This window comes from Artemia franciscana, chromosome 14, assembly GCF_032884065.1.
Source record: "Artemia franciscana chromosome 14, ASM3288406v1, whole genome shotgun sequence".
In the NCBI taxonomy this organism is placed as follows: Eukaryota; Metazoa; Arthropoda; class Branchiopoda; order Anostraca; family Artemiidae; genus Artemia; species Artemia franciscana.
In genome coordinates, this window is record NC_088876.1 from 15,307,683 (window position 1) to 15,321,874 (window position 14,192).

At 35.3% G+C, this 14,192-nt stretch overlaps 1 long non-coding RNA gene across 1 annotated transcript in view; it reads right to left on the reverse strand.

Annotated features, from left to right (window-relative positions):
• The window catches only part of LOC136035375 (uncharacterized), a 53,255-nt gene that overhangs the window by 3,427 nt on the left and 35,636 nt on the right, over nt 1-14,192 (reverse strand). The window contains exon 3 of the long non-coding RNA XR_010619401.1: nt 6,203-6,303. This is a non-coding gene — a long non-coding RNA (uncharacterized LOC136035375). The remainder of the gene's footprint in view (nt 1-6,202; nt 6,304-14,192) is intronic.

Genomic DNA, 14,192 nt, shown 5'->3' on the forward strand with positions numbered 1-14,192 from the left:
ACCTGTAGCCAACACAGCTGCGCACACTCCTCCATCTCATTCTACGTAAAGCCTTCTTCTTTATAGCATTCCAAGAAGTTCTAGTTTTCCTTAAATCTTTCCTTATGACCTCCTACCACTCAATTCGCAGGTAACCCACTTTTCGTTTCGCCCTAGACGGGTGAACGAAAAGGACGATCTTTGGCAGCATGTCACCCTTCATCGGCAGAAAGTGTCCTAGCCATCTCAACGTTTCTCGCACTATAGCTCTAGAAAGCGGGATAAAACCACACTTTTTTATAGCTTACTGTTTAAAATATGGTCGGTAAGACGGGCACCCAAAAGAACCCGTATACAATCCCTGTGGAAAACATCTAACACATCCAAATTCGAAGCACCAACGTTTCAGAGCCATGATCACTATCATCAATGTAGCTTCCAACGTTATCCCCTGGATTCGCAGATTTATCTTCTCATTCTTCCAAGATTTTCAATTGTGAATCAATACAGTATTTGGTCATAAATGGCCCATAACTTATAGGGATATGGGTATGATGTTAAGACGGCTAACCTAAGTGATAATGTTTTTTTTAAGACTTTAAAGACGATACGAGAAATTAGTGTATATAGGAAGGCTGTTATTGATGTTAAAAGTAAAGATTACCCTTTAATAGTATTTAGGATTAACTAAAAAGCTGAAATTTAGGAATGATACCTACTTTCCGGGAAGTTTTGACGTTGGTAGACTCCAGGATGAGAATTTAAGAGAAACTTTCCGGGGACAGTTAAACATTTAATTGTAGAATCTAAAAGTTGACTACGTAGAGGATGCATGGAATGACTTTAGAAAATTGTTTGTAAAGCAGATGGTGTCTTAGGGAGGAAAGTTAGTGTAAAGTTAATGTAAAGATGGTGTCTTAGGGAGGAAAGTTATTGTAAAGTTAACGTAAGGATGGTGTCTTAGGGAGGAAAATTATTGTAAAGTTAATGTAAAGATGGTGTCTTAGGGAGGAAAGTTATTGTAAAGTTAATGTAAAGATGGTGTCTTAGGGAGGAAAGTTATTGTAAAGTTAATGTAAAGATGGTGTCTTAGGGAGGAAAGTTATTGTAAAGTTAATGTAAAGATGGTGTCTTAGGGAGGAAAGTTATTGTAAAGTTAAAGTAAAGATGGTGTCTTAGGGAGGAAAGTTAATGTAAAGATGGTGTCTTAGGGAGGAAAGTTATTGTAAAGTTAATGAGGAAAGTTATTGTAAAGTTAATGTAAAGATAGTGTCTTAGGGAGGAAAGTTATTGTATAGTTAAAGTAAAGATGGTGTCTTAGGGAGGAAAGTTATTGTAAAGTTAATGTAAAGATGGTGTCTTAGGGAGGGAAGTTATTGTAAAGTTAATGTAAAGATGGTGTCTTAGGGAGGAAAATTAGAAACCCAGCTAGGAATATTAGTGAAAATATTTAAGCTTAAAAGATATGAGAAGGAGCTTACACAAGAAGGATTTAAGCGGTAGATCATCTTAAAGTAAGAGGGGTGTAGTTAAGTAAGAGAAAGCATTAAATGTGAATAAAGGAGATGTGAAGTGGAGGCCATTGATAAGATTGCTGTATTGTATTATTGTATCGGTATTGATGATATTGTATCGACATGTTAAAAAATTTAGAGGAAATAGTCAATCTGGATTTGTCCCAGTTAAAGATAGGAACGGGGCCGCAAATAATGAAAAGGAAACGGTTAAAGGGAGATGGGCAGAATAATTTGGTAATAAGCTAAACCATAATAAAGTTACAGGAAATTATGTAGAAAAGAATGAAAAAGTTTTTACACTTTGAAAGTGACGCAAGATTTATTTTGTGGGGAAGAATTAGAGGCAGTACTAAGTGGTTAAAAAAGACCCCAGATTCTGACAGTGCGGTATATTAGTTTCTTAACTGTATAAGTTTTAAAATTTCAATCAATAAACAACTGGCTGTTTGTGCTGTTGTTATTGATTTAGGTCGTTTTTTGACCCTGAAGTCCTTGCGACCCCGGCGAAAACAAAAAGTTAATAAAAGGAAATAGAACAGATAAGAATGTAGTTTTGCTTAGTTTGTTAGGTGACAGCAAATTGTATTAAGATGAAAGGAAATAGGCAGCAGAGATGTATATGTTTGGGTAAATAGCCTTTGAGACAGGCTGCCAAAAATGCAAGGTTGGCTCTGAGAAATTGCATTTAATCACTTCGTTCTATTTAGTTTGAATGAATTTATCATCTCACTTCATTCTTTTTGTCAGTCCTCGTTGAACTTCCTTGAAGTAAGTATGCTAGGGCTGTTTTAAAAAAAAACATTACTAGTTTTAATTCTCACATTTTAATGTAAGTTTATTTATATATACATATTTTCTCTCTCGTTCTCGTATTGTGCTGAAGACGGCCCTTGGACATAGGGTCGAAATATTCACAGAATTGATTTGCACTGTCTGAAAAGATTTTCTCTATTGTTTCTATTTTGTATTTGTTTGATATGTTTGGATGTTCTTTGATTAACGGCTGTTCTTGCAAAATCATTATCTACAGCTTCAATACTGAATAACTGAATGCAACCTTTGGGTTGCAAAAACTGAACCTTTGGGCTCCTGCCCTCTTAAATTTTGAGATCTTTACGAGTTTCTTCCTAATTCCTGATAGTTTTCATCAAAGAAGGTCCTCATTTGTTCATTTCAATGGATTTATCCCCATCTTCAAGGTCTTGGATCCCTCCGAGGGTATTGTTTGCGTATGTTCATCTTTTATTAGTACATTTATTTGTCATTTATTATTATTGCCATTATTATTGTTTGTCATTTATTATTATTGTAATTATTATTATTTGTCATTTATTGTCATTTATTCATTTACCGAATTCTCTATTTGTCTCTAGGCCAGAGAAACCATTCCAATTTTTCTCTCGGGGGAAGGGTCTATAAAATTCCAGCGGGCGACTTGACATGTTAACGCCCATCTCAAGTTTATTGTTTTAAAGAAATGCCCCTTGTCTCAGTAAATTTCCTCCTTTTTATCTTGTTCATTGTTTTTTCAAAGATTTGCTACCCAACTAAAAGGTCATCGCGACATAATTAATTTCGAAGAGGTGCCCCTGTCCTGTTGAAAAAATTGCCTGCTCATTGTAGGGTATTCTGTAATTTAAAATTGCAAAAAAAAAAAAATATTCTTCATGAAATTTTATCGAAGATGACAAATTAGCTTGTGTTTTTAACATTTCTTTAAAGCTTCTTTGTAAAAAAGAAAACCTATTCGTGGGGGGGATTCGCGTGGAATCTCCGCCATATGGAGAATCCCAAGTTTGCTTATCAAATTTGCATAATGCTAAGCTGTGTTGTGTAAAACTTAACAAACAGTTTATGTTTAATCTGAATGTTTTCTATAAATTTTGATGTGCTAATAGCTCTTTTGCGGTTTGCATTTATTGAGCCCAAGGAGTTTAATAACTAAAACAAAGTAATAAAGTTTCTTACGGCTACAAACAGGATAATTGACCTCCATATTGCTCAAGAGCAGTCTCTCCACTGTCCTTGAATTCTTCAAGGGTTCTCCAAATTATTTTTATGCAAGAAATATCAAAGGGCTCAGACAGGGGGCCAATGACATAAAGGAATTTCCCTTAAATAAACAATCAATTTATATTCAACAATATTGGACTTAAGCTTGTAAATTCATTTACCGTATTTTGTTCCGAACTTCAAGGACAGAGCGTCAAGGACATGACAGATTCGATGACTAGCTGATGGGTATCAATTTTCTATTTTCTAGCCAATAGATGATTATGATTAGGGCAATAATCGAATAAACATTGTGGTCAACAAACAGATTTATGACAAAAGCATAAAATATAAATTTGATTAACAGTTGGCTCATTAGCCCCTTTTTACCTGTTTTCCGCTTATAAAGAACAATTACTCAAAAACAAAAATATATTTAGATATATAAATAGAGCTATGCCAGTAGGCACGAATGTAGAAATCTCATTAGAAGAGTTTATATTACTTGGGAGGGAGAGAGTTCAGAAAACACCATAAAATTATTTGAGAATAGTGGAAAATTATGCTAAAAGCAGAAGACCCTTGAGATCTTGGGGGACATAGGCCCGCTTTACCATCCAAAGAGTTAAGAATTTAAAAAAAAGACAAACAAATTGAAGCCAAAAGTCAAGGCAGTGGGAAACTTGAGTTTGACTTATGTATTTTTTAACCAACTATTTACATTTGTAATATACCCCTCATCCTCCCCTGCCTCTCTATTTTCAAGTTGGCTGTTGAGTAAGAAAAGTAAATTCACTGTTTGCTTAAATAAAAATTTCAAAAACATATTTTTTTTATCCTAATTTTTCTGGCCTCTTCTCAAGTTGGAGCCAGGGCCGTATCCAAGACTTTTTGGGTGTGGGGGGGGGGGTAAAGGATTTTTTCTGGGGAGAGGTACAAAAAGTTTCAAAAAACACATACAAAATTTGTTTATGTTCATTTTTTATGTTTTCACGAGTCTGATAAAGGTTTCTGGTGGGGGGGGGGGTAAAACCCTCTAACCTATCCCCTGGATACGACCTTGGTTGGATCCTTTTGTAATCGCCCCTCTGTTGATATCCTTGCATATTTTCTGCATGAAAATTATTTGTTTTAGAATATGATCATGTTTTTGACATTCATTTTTTGTTTTGTGGGGTTTTGTCTTATAACCTTTAAACGCGATTTGTAGTCTCTTCGGCAACATCTTAAATGCGGCCACTTGTTACTACCATGAAAGCAAATGCCTTTGATAATTAACGCCCTTTGTAAATGAACAATTATACAAGTTATTAAAAGAAAAATATAAATTAATCTTGTGTATACATTTTTTGTGGCTAGGGAATTTGATCTGATGAAAAGAGATGAAATATGCAGGATCATTAAAGAAAACTTCCCAAAGCCATGTTTCATGCTTAGGCATGACAGCTTCCATTAATATCAGTTTCTCAAAGAATGTCGATGTATCCAAAAAGCTGAAAAGCTACTACTACTCCTTTTTTAAGCTTCTTTCGTGATTAGACAAAACTGCAGCGTGTGTTACTATGCAACCTTAGAATTACTAAGGGTTTTCATATTTTTTAAGTGTCTTTTTATAGTTAGTAGTGCGCCAGGTGCTTATTACACGACGCCACATCCTTACCATGAACTTTGGTCACAAGTGCCTTAGTTCTGACTATCATCGACGTCTTTTCCCCCCTTCAAAGAAAATCCCCCAATCCTTCCTAATACAAGACTTAATGCTCGTAGAGCTCCAAATATCCAACTTGCCTTATGTCCCCAAATGTCGACCATGAGGTGCAAAGTCTCTTTTGTTCTCTATTTTGTTTTGCATTTTAGTAAATGATTTAACTTTTTATTTTATGCTTATCCCCTAACGTCTGTTTTATCATTGTTACTCTTCTGACGTGTTTATGCTAGCTTGTGTGCTATTTTAGCCAATAAATCATATTCTATTCTATTACCTTATAAGTTAGTATAGACCAAATTAAGCATATGCACTGGAGAGCATCTAGGGTTTGTGCTTGGCCTCATTCAAATCTCCAAATTTTAGTAATTTGTCTTAGAGTTGCTTGGAATTTTCTACTTAAGTTGAATATTTTCTGTGTGCTTTTTTCATGTCGATCCTCTTCCCCTCTGAGCTGAATTCTAAGTATCTGCCTGATCAATATTGGGTGAATTACAATGATTATTATCTAAGACTGGTTGCAATTTTCTGTATGAGAGGTCTCAAAAGTTCATTATCCAATAAATTAGATTAATTCAAAGACTTCAAAAAATACATAATGTTTCGATATCGAAAGTTTTGATGGTTCGATATTTTGTCAATGAACATTTTATCAATGAAACTAATTCTGACTACCCACAGGAGGAAACGTATAATAAAAAAATATTCCATATATAAGAATGGCTTCCCCATCTTCTGCCTCTCGCTCGTTATGCTAAAGTATTTAATGTTGTATAAAACCTTCTTATTCCAATTCAACGACCTTTTTGTTTAAGCAGTCATTCTTAAAGAATTAGAAGAAAATGTCAAACTTTAGTTTACGTTATTACAACAGTGACAAACGAGTATTCTTGCAATATTCAGCAACACCCGGATTGAATAATTAAAATATGTGTTTTTGTAGTTCCGGGGATTTGTGACCGAGACACCAAGTATTTCTTCTAGGCAAGTCCCATTTTTGTGTTCTTACCTATGACCTGGAACATCAAGTAATAATGCGGTCGATAAGAAATTGATGAAATGAGAGAATTTGCCGCATCTGCTAGCTCCATCTTTGACAGCCACAACTCCCTAGAATAACAAAAAACTATTTATTTTTGTATAGAAGTGGGTTTGAAGCATTTTGTTATTTATTTCTCTAACCGTTTATGGTAATGGACGGTAAGCGACCCTTGTCATTAGAAATCAAAAATGAAAATGAAATTTTGGTGACAGTATATGACTCGACACAATTTTTATCTGTCAAATTTGTAGACATAGTGTAAAACAATAATACCACAAAGTCATATTGCTGAAGAAAATAGTAAGTGAACCGGACTAAGCTAGAAGTCAGTACAACATACTATGACAGAAAAGTAGTTACCGGGACAGATATCAGTCGAACTTGTCCTCCGTTTTCTTATGGAGAACCAGGAAATATTATATTTATGTTTTACGGTATGAAAATACAACAGTCAAATAATTTATATTCGTTTCCCCATGTTATTGCAGGAGATGACTGCTGCCTTGCATTGTGGTCACATATTTTCGATTTGGGATGATAATCAAATATTGAGTAGTTCCAGTATTTCAGGTTGGAAGTATGGAAACTATAAGCTGAATTATAATTTTTTTGAATAGATAGATCATAAATGTAAAATCCCTTGTTCTTTTGGACCCTTCGTCAAATATGACCACGTCCACGATACTAGTCTTTGCACCATAATTCAGTCAAAATTCGATCGGAGCTTTCAATAGGGGTGGCTCAAAGAATAAATTTAGTTGTTTTATTAGTCAACTGATTTTGTCATTGGGAAATCTTGAAAGAAAATATATTTGAGTCAAATTTCCAGAATTTCGTGCATTCAAGTACTTTACTGCCTCTCTGTGCATAACTGTTTTGTCATTCAGTGCCTTCTTTATTTGTCTGAGTTACTTTCATACTTTCAACTCCTTTCTTCTCCCAATGGAGACTTTGGCAATTTTCCTAGCTAACGGGCTATAGCTTTGCAAAGCGTAACGTTAAGTTACATTAGGTCAATAAAGTTGCAAGCACTCATCCACCCCCGTCCTATCCTTATTAAAGTTTTGGTTACCTTTGCCTCTCAAAAATCAGGACAGATTTCTTTTTTTCCAGCACCGATTTATATTTTCTTATCTCTTGTGAGCTATTTAGTCGAAGGGCATGGATATGGACATGGTTTTGAGACGTCCAGAAAACATAATCAGGTCATCTAAGTCCACTTCACTGTATAATAATTATAATACAATTATGCTCAAATTGGTGGTGTGCTACTTCAGCTTGACTATCTAGCTTGACATTTTTTTAGTTGTTCCTTGGGTCCCGAGGAGTCCAAGATTTACGATCGGAGTATTTGTTTTACACTGAGGTACCAATAATGTCGCCAGATTTGTATACATTTTTAAGTATTTGCAGACATAAGATCGTTAAAATAGCTTTTTGAACATTCTAAATAACGTTAGCCCGAATTGTGGAGAGGGTGTCCTCCCCATATCGTAATAATTTCTGTTCGTTTAATTTTTAATCTTGATCCTTACTTTCAGTTGAAAAAAAAACCTGCTTTTTTGTTTAATCACAAAAAGGTACAAACGATTTTCAGGGGAAAACACTGAAATGCCGCTAATTTTGAATAGCCAAATAAAGCCAGCAGTTTATTTTTCTCTATCCGGTGGACCTTTTACAGGCGATAAAATGTTCAATCTATATTGCAGCACGCTTGCGCAGAAGTAACATGGCGTCAGTGTTGATGCCAATTAACCCTTTTGACTTTTTTGAGGCTTCAGCCCTCGAAAAATTCATTTTCTTTAAAGCCAATTTGAATTGGTTTCACAACATTGACAATGTTGAAGCACTTGAGTAAACGATAAACAAATCCTAGACCGTCTCATCAGATGACATTTGCATTAAGTTTCATTTTATGCCTATTTAATGGGCTTGGTTGAATTGGTGTTTGGACAGAAGATATGGCTTAGGCCATATATAGAAAGCATAAACCTGTGAGCAAAGCATGCCAAGAGCTCAATGTGCAGTTTTATCAGATTCAGTTAGAGGGTGAAGTATATTATAAAATATCTAGTCATAGTAGCCATAAGCAACTGGTCTAAAGTTGGAACAAAATAGGGGCTGAAAATGTATAAAATTGTGTAAATATTTCAGATGAAAGAAGATAAAAAAAGAAGAAGAAGAAGAAGTAAAAAGAACGAACATAAAAATATTTCGATGAAGGAGGAGGTAGCTGTTAAACTAGTAAAGAACAAAACAAAAAAGAGGCTACTTATATGGAATAATAGGTACAAGGGTGAAGTTGAAAAACCTTGGGATTGCCGAAGTCTTTTAAACTTGGCTTAAAAGACTTGGAAGAGTAGTGAAGAAGGTAATACACCAAACTATGAAACTTAGTCTAAAATTATCTAGAGCCACCAACAAAACAAATGTATCTTAAGCAGATAAAGTATCTGCTATATAAACCATCTGCAGATAAGGTGGTTTTATTTAATTTTTCATTATTCCCAGTTAAAAGGAAGTTTAAGATACAGGTTTTACAGTTTACCCGACAGCATAGGATAGTTAATTGAACCAATCTGAGGTAAAGTTAACTAAGTCCACAAAACCTAAAGCAAAGAAACTTTTTAAATGAAAATCCATTACTGATTTTTAATGCTCGGTGAAGAATGTCGATTATGTTTCGTTTGCTTATTTGCTTAGTAAGGAGAATGACCTTGACTGTATTTTTACGACGAAATTCAGGACGCCATGCTATAAAACGTTAGGATCTGACATGCCACAAGGCAACCATTTACAGATGTTTTCTTCCTAGAGTGGCTTCTGTCAAACTTCCTTTTAAAGGAATCAACATACAAGTTTTTAGGAGTCACATCCCTAAAGGGATTATCCTAAATGCAGGTACAGCGTCTTAAAAAGCTTATCTTTAAGTACTCAGTGCGGGTCGTCTGTTGTCTCCTCTTGTTGGTATATGAACCGTACCATGTTTTTGCATGTTTGCCGTATGGCTTAGCAAACGGCTAAGCCATAAGATAATTTGCATTAGCCACAAGATAACCATAAGATAACTAATAAAATTAGCCATAAGATAAATTAAAGCCATAAGATAACGGCATTAGAGATAATTTGTCGGAGGGAGAGTTTTGGACACTTGTAGAAAACAGCCATTCACTCGCCACATCAAATCTCCCGTGCATTTTAAAGGACTTAATCAAATTGGCCTCTAAATAGTATTGTTTATTATTTCAATGAAATAATATATTTGGTACTAATTGCTACTAGTTTAAAGCTGAAATTTAATCACGTACGTGACGCAAAAAATCCTCTAACTTTAAAACATTTTTGGTCAAGTTGGCATATGACAGCCTTAAATGCACCTTATGCATTACAAAGCATTGGCTATGTTGGAAGTTGAAGTGACTTTATTTTTTCTTTCCCCAGGAAGGAGTCCTGTCACCTTCAGACAATCTGAATTTCCATTTTTTCCGGAAGTTGAATTCAAAATATTGATTAGAAAGAGTTCTCTCTTTGATAAGAAAGAGTAGCTTGAAAATCGATGAAACAAAACGAAGTATTTTTTCAAACGGGAATAAATAGTCAAGAATGGGATATTGATTTGGAAACTATGTCGCTTTTTGTTTCACTTTTGCTTTCAAGTCTGATTCCAAGCCCTTTATAGCTTGAAATGATTAAAACGTGATCTGATCTAATCCGTTTTTTTTATTATTGGATAGTTCAGTATTTTAGTGAACTAGGTTAAGAAAATGCCAAGATATAGGTTACCAAATTCAAGTTACCAAGATTAAAACAATAAATGGATTGCTTTAAGTTATAATCTTGTTAGGCTAGTAAAACATTTCAAAAAGCCAAATGGCTTTTCAAAAGCCAAATTAAGTGAAAATCACAGTGAAAACCATTCAATGTCAGACATGCTAGGGGGTAGGGGTAGTATTCGACTATTTTGGAGGAGACTGTCAGTTAAGTTCGTAGATATTCTACCTTATGAAATGAGGCTTTATTACCGAAGTTTTCTAAAGTGCTTAGAACTAGATTAATGAAAACTTTAACATGAAAGTTAGAGCCTAAATTATACTATGTAAAGAGTTTTCTAAATCTCCCCCCCCCCCTCAACTTTTCCGAACATACAAATTTGTCGGGAATATGTATGCAGTTAAAGTTTCTTTACTAAGGACTTACTGGAATTTTGACAGTCTGATTAGCCTCATATTTGAGGGGTTATAACCTGGTTCTTTATCGAAGTCAAACAGTTCATGGTAACGAACTATAAGTAAGAAGCGACCCCGGTCAATAGTAAACGAAACTCTATAAAACAGATTTTGATACCATTAGACATATCAAAAGAATTAGCTTAATATGCTGATTTCAAATATATAAATTTCATTAAGTTTAATCTTACCCATCAGAGGTTACGAGCCTGAGAAAATCTGCTGGATTTTCAAAAAAGTGGGAAACACCCCATAAAATTGATAGAACCTTAATGAGAATCACACCATCAGATTTAGCGCATCAGAGAACCCTACGGTAGAGGTTTGAAACTCCTATCTAAAAAATGCGGAATTTTGTATTTTTTGCCAGAAGAAAGATCACGGATACATATTTATCTGTTGTTGTTTTTTTAGCGGTGATCGTATTGACCCAGTTATCCTAGAATATTGAGAGAGGGCTTATTCGAGTGGAAATTAAAAGTTCTAGTGTCCCTTTTAAGTGATTAAAAAGATTGGAGGCAACTAGACCCCTCCCCCACGCCCCTTTTTTCTCAAAATCTTCTGATTAAAATTTGAGACAGCTATTTTGTTCAGCATAGTTGAAAAGTCGAATAACTATGCCTTTGGTGATATCATGACTCCCTACAGCCCCTGGGGAAAGGTCTTTATGTTATAAAATCTGCCCAAATAGTATTTGTTGTTGGGAAGTGTGCATGCACTTTTGGGATGGGGGAGGGTATTTTTGCTGGTAGAAGTTTCTGTGGGAATAATTTCTCATAGGGAGGGAAGTTTCCTGGGGGTGGAATTTTCAGGTGAAATCTTACACTGGTGGAATCTGCCAGAATTCCTAAGCGAAGCTCTGTTTATGTCTTGATTTCTCTTTATCGATTCCATTTTACGCGTGGAGATGTTAAGGGTAATTGCCCGTGGTAATATTTCACCAAGATTGAATTGTCTAGAGAATAAATCCATAGGAAGGAGGGATTTTTCCGTGGAGATGTAGCCAAATTTCCTGGGATTATTTAAAAAAAGTGAGAAATTAAACTAAAACAAAGTTTTTTCAGCTGAAAGTAAGGAGCAACATTAAAACTTAAAACGAACAGAAATTATTACGTATATGAGGTGGGTTGGCTCCTCCTTAACACCTCGCTCTTTACGCTAAAGTTAGGATTCTTTAAGAATGACTCCAGAAACACTATGTTCGTTTAATTAGAACAATAAGAAGTTTTTTTTAAGTACTAAAAAACTTTAGCGTAAAGAGTGAGGTGCTGAGGAGGAATAACCCCCCTCAGATGCGTAATAAATTCTGTTCGTTTTAAGCTTAACGTTGCTCCTTGCGTTCAGTTAAAAAAAAACTTTTTTTTTAGTTAATTGTATTTAAAAGTAGATAAAAGTAAGTTGCAGATCCCCGATTTGCTTTTATATGAGCTATTAATCATCTCTCTACAATGTTTTGGTAGCCCACTAGCCCCGCCATTGAAAATGGCACCAAAACTGCTATTTGAAGTCCCATGTGGTACTTGCAGATGGTGGAATTAATAAAAAAGCACATAGATATAAGCAATGGCTTTTAAATGAGCCACTAAACATGTCTCTACTTTCTTCTGGTAGCCCACTAGCCCCAGCTTTTCTAATTGAAACATGGCACCAAATGTGCTATTTTCAGTACCGTGTGGGACTTGTAGATTGTGGAATTTATGAAAGCACGTATATACAAGCATTAGTTTTATATGAGCTATAAATTATCTTTCTACAATGTTCTGGTAACCCACTAGCCCCAACAGTTGAAAGATGACACCAAAACTGCTATTTTTAGTGTCATGTGGCACTTTCAGATGGTGAAATTTGTAAAATCACGTAGACATGAGCAATAGCTTTAAAATACGCCATTGAAAATTCCTCTACGATGGTGTGACAGCCTCCTAGCCCTGCTAACGTTGCAGTAGCCTGCTGGTGAAAAGAGTATTTATGAAACTTTATGAAGTATTTATGAGTATGCGGGAGGGGTGGTTTTAAATCTTCAGTGGGGGTTTTGGAGCATAGTATTACAATGGTAGGCATTTTATACTTGAGAAATGGTGCCAAAAGTGCCATTTTTAGTCCCATGTGGCACTTTCAGATGAAAGGGATTATGAAAAACACGTAGATATGAGCAATAGCTTTTAAATGACCCATAAAAATATCCCTACAATTATGTAGCAGCCTGCTAGCTCTGCTCATTTCGCAGTAGCCTCCTGGTGAGGAGACGATTTATGAACCCTACTAAGGGGTTAGGAGGGGCAGTATATGAGAAGGATGAATTTATAAAAAGCACATAGGCATTAGTATTAGTTTTTATATGAGCTATCAAACATCTCTCTACGATATTCTGGTAGCCCGCTAGCCCTGGTAGAAAAAGAAAAGAAAAAAAAGGATGATGTTCCTCTTTATCGTGGTTCTTGGCGTTTACCCTCCCCACGGCATTTATTATCTAGAAAATACCACGCCACGAAAAATACCAGTCCAGAAATAACCCTTTGGACAATACAACTCCGCAGATAAGGGGAGGGGTGAATTATTTGGATAGCTTGAAGTCGGAAAATAATTCTCACTTCATAATATGCGGACTAATTGTACCTAACACATCTTGCTTCCATACCCGTTACACTTTACCCCCCTCCCAATCCATAGCCCAGATTTCCTTCTAAAGTAACACAGAAACTAATGGAAAAACCGGTTTGTTCTCGAGTTTTACACACAGCGTAAACTTGAGTGAGTGGCGCATAATACACAAGTACCGAAATTTCTTCCCTATACAGAATTTAAAAAAAAGAACAGATTTCAAATAAAATTTTCAAATTTAGAAGGCCTTATTTTCCACAGGGGGATATTTTCCGGGGTGGTATTTTCCTGGGGCTATTAACCAGAGGGCATTTCCTAGGGGGGAGGGGGGTATTTTCTGGGATTGTTTTTCAGGGGGTTAATCACCAGGGGGGGGGTAAACGCCAGTCACCCTTTATTGTATCTTCTTTCATATCAGTGCCATTCATGCAAAAATTTCATTTTTCTTGTTGTTCAAAGTGGAGGACAGTAATTCTCCTGTATATGGTTTTTGACCTTAGTAATTCCAATGGTGCACGTTTCATTCTGATTTGATACCATTTTTAGGGGGGTTTCAGGCTTTTTTTATCATCAAAAATTTGTTTTTGAAATAGACTATTACATTAAGACTAACCAAAATAGTAGTTATCATTCCTGAACCAGCGTCAGATGGCAATTTTTCTCATGAGGCAGTTATTTTTCAAAACTCCTTTTTCAACTTTTAATTACAATGGGCTGGTATTCTTTACTAAATTGCAACTAATCCTGCAATAAAGACAAGAAAATGTCAAGTGAGGAAGAATTTACATTTAAAACTGATTCACAAATGGTAAATATTATTTTGATTAATCTCAATGGTAAAAGTTTATTGCGAAAACAAATTTATGGAAAGTTCAAAAAATAGTCTGAAACCCCAAAAAATGCTCTCATATCAAAAGGATAACAAAATAATTAGAATTTCCACAGCTATAAATCCCATGCAAGAGAATTACAGTTCTTCGTCTTGAGAAACAGGGTAAAACGTATTTTTCCATGAGAAGTATTGATGGCCTTTATTTATCCTTCTTCCTCATCTTCTTTTGTGGTAGCCAAATAGCCGGTCTCCCGGCTACATTTCTTGGCAAAATACCGCTTCGTGAAATTTTCGTCGC